Here is a 5,957-nt window from a genome sequence, read left to right as displayed (position 1 = left end):
CCCAAGGCTACTTATATATGAAGTGATTTGCATGCACAGAACCCTCCTCTTCTTTCTAAGGTCAAAACTGTTTCAGTAATCTTAGCAACTCTTAGGAAGATTCTCATACATATTTGACACAAATAGATACAATTAGACATATCAACACCATGGATCAGTCTATAAATAATTTCTTAAGGGGAGCAGATTGTGTATGGGAATTTATGCAGTATTTTGTGCTTTGATTTTGGTAATCAGTTGAAACACTGCAAGTAATCATTCCTGATTTTTATAAACTGTAATTTAGAGGCAAGAGACTGAATTGAGGTACCTCCAGCACTGGATTGGAAATGTATACTCCTGGAAAAGGAACAGGTGCCTAGCAAACATCTTAAAAATTAAAAAGATGGACATAATCATCAATACAGGTAGAAAGGAAAATGACAATAAGACAAGAAGTAAACTCACGAAAGGTGAGGGTAAAAGAAAGACTGGCCCTAAAGCAAAGTTATAGGGATAGTTTAAAGAACACCAGCACTAAAAGTGTAAGTGTGAATGGCCTACAAAAACATGTGGGGGGGAAATAAAGGGATCGCCAGAAAAAGTGTCTTGAAGTAATACAAAAATATATTTTTTTCATTTATTGTTAAAATAAGAAAAGAAAGAATGCAGACTAAGTGAAAATGCTATGTAAAAAGAGAAGAGTAGATTTTAATGGTGGTTAATGTATTCCATAGGTCTGATGTTTCTCAATGAGCAGCTGTGGCTATAGTCTCAAAATTAAAGATGGTAAACTGGTACATGTTTGAGATTATGTATTGCTTGAAAAAAATCCCCCATTTTCAGAAAATTGCTTTCCTTCACATCTGCAGTAAACATAGCAAACCATAAAAAAAATGGGTCCTAGAAAGACTTCAGAAATTTATTTCCTTAATTAGGGGACATTACTTTTGACCCAGCTTCATTACAAAGGACAGAAAAGAAGTCCAGGACTTCTCTCTAGCTGTCATCCGAAGTTACTGCCTCTTTTGGCAGGGTGGCTCTGACTTTGACTGATGGGATCTTAGGGAAAATTTGTGGAATTGCACTTCATGTTTGGCACAAACTTAATTTACAAGTATTTGGCATTCCAAGAATCTGAAAGCTGAGAACCAGAAATTCAGCTGGTGTAGGACACTATTACACTAATGGCCTTTTCAGGTCTGATCTCTTTATAATTAATAACAAAGGGATTTTCTGATTGTTTAAATATATATATATGGAGCACCATACAAGTTGTATCCCTCAGAAAAATATAGCTTTTTCACCCTGAACTATTTATTACTCAAAATGGTTTGCTAAATGACATCCTTGACAATATAATAGCAATAGCACTTAGATGTAAATACCACTTTATAGTGCTTTACAGCCCTCTATAAGCAGTTTACAGAGTCAGTATACTGCCCCCAACAATTTTGGGTTCTCATTTTACCCACCTCAGAAGGATGGAAGGCTGAGTCAACCTTGAGACCAGTGGGATTTGAAATGCCAAATTGCAGGCAGCCAACAGTCAGCAGAAGTAGCCTACACTACCTGCACTCTAACCACTGTGCCACCGAGGCTCAGTTTACATTTCACATAGCAATTTAAACCAAAAAAAAAAAGCATTTTTCTGGTTTTGAAATAGCAACCTGTTAGCCATAGTGCCTTTCAAAATACTGATAGGAAAAGAAAGATCTTAGGAGCTCTTAGACAAAAGAAACCATTATACTGTCTCAAGGGTCATTGCAAAGAAGTCATTAAACTTCTAACTTTAGCTTGTAAGGATCCAGCTAAAACAGAGAATGTTCATGGTGACCTTGATTGGGAAGGGAGTAGAGAATTGATAGAAGGAAATTCTGTTTGTAGCTCAGTGTTAAACTTGGGTGTTTTCTTGCAGAGGTTTCATTCAGTATCTAGTTGGATATTGAAATGTCTGCAAGAAAACAACCAAGCTCAGAGATCACAAAGGACCCCACAGATGGAGAATTGTGGGAGGATGGGCTCCAGCATCCGAAAGCTCTGAAGAATAAATATCTAGTCCCGATGACTGAAACAGATTGAATCCTGCAGCATTATCCTGCAAAATGTATGTTTGCCTTCATTCATGTGAATTGTTTCTCTTATATTTGAATACGTGTGAGAGAGACTTGCCACTAGAAGGAAGTTAGGCTTCTTCTGAAGTTCTGAATTCATGACAAGCAGAAAAGATTTGCCGTAACTGGGCTAGAGCAACAGGCATGGTGAATAAGCCCACTATTGACAGTGTTGCCCAACCTGGTTTTTATTGGGCTACTGTATAATGCACTTAGCATGGGACTGCCCTTGAAGAATATTCAGAAACTTCAACTGGTACAAAATGTATTTATTTTGTTAATCAAATGTAGCTGCCCATCTTAGTAGAGGTGATTCCGAGCAGTGTACAATAATAAATGCAGCAGAGCAGAAAGGTACTGGTGCCAGTTGTATGCATGATACCATTACTTTGCAAGCTGCATTGGCTTTAGGTATGCTTCTGGGTGCAATTCAAGGTCCTGGATGTCACTATTAAAACCCTTCAGGACTTAGGACTGGGTTATTTACAGGACTGTCTCTCCCCAGTTGTTTCTACCCATCCTATCCAATCTGGCAGGCACAGGATGTTGACAGCTAAAATACTGTCAGCTAAGGAGTGTCAGCTGACAGAGCCCAGCGGAATAGTCTTTTCTGCCATGGCACCTGCCTTTTCAAACATAATTCCCCCTGAGATTAGGTCAGCTTCATCTCTATTGGCCTTTCATAAGGCCTTGAGAACCTGACTCAGTGCACAAGTTGAGGACTCTGGATGTGGGTCAGAGCCTAGTAGAATGAATGATTGATTAGATTGTACTCAGCTGCTATATGTTTTTATTCTTGTTTTACAATGTTTCCTGCATTTTTATTTGTGGTATTGTAAGCCATTTGGGGCCAATAAAAGTGAGATGTGTGGCTAAAATTTACAGTAATACATTTATATTCTAACCATTATTTCTCAATCATAGAATGATATTAGAAGACAATTGAAATCTATAGAAAATATGTGTTCAGGTGAAGTGTCATCCATGTATCTGACTTTTGAACCCACAATTCTTTCTGGTTGATTACTTTGGCAATGATTTCAAATACACGAGAACAATTTTAGAGATGGAGTCTTCTCTTATTTGGGGAACTGATCTCGGCAAAAGATATCTGAGAAGTTCTATGCCATGGTTGTATAGGTTCAATAAATCTAAAAAAAGAACTATATAGTAAATGCAAAGTATCTGATTATTTGAATAATATTCTCGTATACTTCTTCTAGAACAGTGGTTGCCAACCAGTGGGCCACGAGAAAATTTTGGTGGGCCGCAGAGAAATATCAGCCCCAGAGCACACACCCCCAAAGCAATTAATCCAGGCTGCGCAGAAACACAAGGCTGGGCTGCCCACGTGGCCCGCAGGAACCCTCCCTGCCCACTCACTCCTTAGCTGGCAAACTTGCCTGCTAAATTGCTATTTTTCCTTTTTCCGTCCATCAGCTGTTTTGCTGTGCTGGGAGATTTAGATTAGTTGTGAAGCAGGAAATGGTTGGATTTCTTGCTTTCTAGCTAGTCTTTAGATCTTCGGCTCTGCTTTTAAGCACAGCCGAACCTCCCTTAGGATTATTATTCAGTGCAGACTCACGGCAAGCAAATTTGAGAGACTGAGCTAGCCAATAGCAGATGGATAGATCACTGAATGATTCTGTGAGCAACTCAATCTGCCTGCCTGCTTTGCCTGATTTGGGGTAAAAGTTGTCTTTTTTATATAAAAAATTCAATATTTACATACATGGTGTGTTGTGAGTTAATTTTATGAGTTTGCTTGCAAACAAATTTTATGTGACAGACTAAGCTAGCTGATGGCAGATAGATAGATTTCTGAATGAATCTATGATTCTGTGAGCAACTCAATCTGCCTGCCTGCATTGCCTGATTTTGGGTGAAAGTTGCTCTTTTTTATAAAAATATATATTAATATTTATATCAATATTTATAATATTTACATACAAGCCATGCCCAGCCAGTCACATGACCACCAAGCCACACCCACAAATTAGGCCACACCCACAGAACTGGTTAGTGGTCCCTGGGATTTAAAATTATGAGTTTGGTGGTCCCTGGAGTCCAAAAGGTTGGCGACCCCTGTTCTAGAAAATGGTTGGGGGAATGTAACTTATACATAAAAAGACAACTGCCAAAAGATGGAATGGGACAATTTGCCAAGGCCAACTCACTGTAGCCAACTTGCTGCAGGACAACTCACTATGGCCAACTTGCTCCAGGATATTCATCTCATCACAGGACAATTCAATAAATACAAAAGTTAAATTAATTTCAACAGAACTTGGCAAATAATAATAAAATAAAATCAATACAGAAATACAAGTTATACTAATTTTGACAAAAATGTGGTCACCAATAATAAAAGTAACTGAATGAAATGATTAATATAACATTGAATTGTCCTGCAGTGAGTTGTCGTACAGTAAGTTGGCTGTGGCAAGTTGTCCCATGGAGTATTGGCCGTGGCGAGTTGGACATGGCAAGTTGTCCCAGACCCATCAAAAGATAACCCAATATCATAGTAACCTCCTATTTTCTCTACAATAATCTCAGTCTTTAGTTTAAACATCCCCCAGAGTCTCCTTTTGATCTCTTGCTTATGCAGGTTCTGTCTTCTATCTCTTCATCTTTCTTTCCATCATCAGATTTCATCTCACACATGTTTCCTAATTACATTACACTATTGCTTGTAATGTTTTCATTTTAAAATTTAGGATTGTTCTTAAATCTATTCATGCCTTTTGAATGTAAACTTTAATCTAACTGTCTGATTATACGTATATTCCACAGACAACTCATTCTTGATTAAGCCACAATGTCTCCAGTGTTGCAGCACACCTGTGTTAGTCCTTATAAGCAAAAATGGGGAGGAATTTGGTAGCATCTCTTCAGATTAAATCAGAAGCTTTCATGAATTGCAGTTCACTTCATCAAATCCATGGAAGGAATAAACTGATATAAGATTTAAACTGGGATGGGACAGAGTGAAAAGGGAGGAAAAGTTTTGGTGATTATGCAGATTATATGTGAGACATATTATAAAAAACATTATCAGTTAAGAATGTAATATTTTAAACATGTATTATATTTATTGAGATTTTCTAAGATTGCCTGAAAATTTTGGGTATGTGAGTTCGGCCATCTCTCATTCAATTGTACTTGTTAAAGATGTTTGGGGGTTTTTTGGTTCTAAAATAACTGAGATTCGTAATGGAGTGTCCTGGAATGCTGTGATATTACTTTGCACTTCCTTACTTCTGTCTATGCATTGACATTCCACATACAATGTTTGACATAGAATGCTGGACCAGCTGGGCTATAAATCTGATAATATAAGATCTTTTTAGATGGGGTGTTAAAAAAAAACAGATTATTAATTTAAGCCACCTTGAAATATTTATATATTAAGAAAAAAAATCTAGTGCTTTTTTGCCATTAATCTTACAGTGAAGCAATCTCTGCTTTGAAGAGCTATAGTAGTTACACCCTATAACAAACTTATAGAATATTATATACTTTTGCCAGGCAGGCTTCTGTAAGAAGGGCAATCTTTTACTGAGACTGTCTGCAACAGAATTTTGCAGGTTTGATTATGCCTTATGTCCTTTCTCTTTCCTACAGTTCAACGAATTAAGGGGAAAGCTGAGTTACTTCATTATCTAACTGGATAATTGTTATGTCATTGTTCTGGATTTGAAAAAAAGATACTTCAGCCTCTTTTACCTAGGTAAAGGTTTCTATACATCTCTATCAAGGCCATCTTCCTTACTGTCTATAGTTCTTAAAGCCCATTTTTCCTTCTATGTGTTGGGAAGTTCATTTTTATTAAGAGGGAATATGAAAAAGGTGTATCGACAG

The sequence above is a fragment of the Notechis scutatus genome, chromosome 2, assembly GCF_049901735.1.
Source record: "Notechis scutatus isolate UNSWTSFEM ecotype Mainland chromosome 2, rNotScu1.2, whole genome shotgun sequence".
Lineage (NCBI taxonomy): Eukaryota > Metazoa > Chordata > Lepidosauria > Squamata > Elapidae > Notechis > Notechis scutatus.
This window is presented reverse-complemented; position numbering follows the sequence as displayed.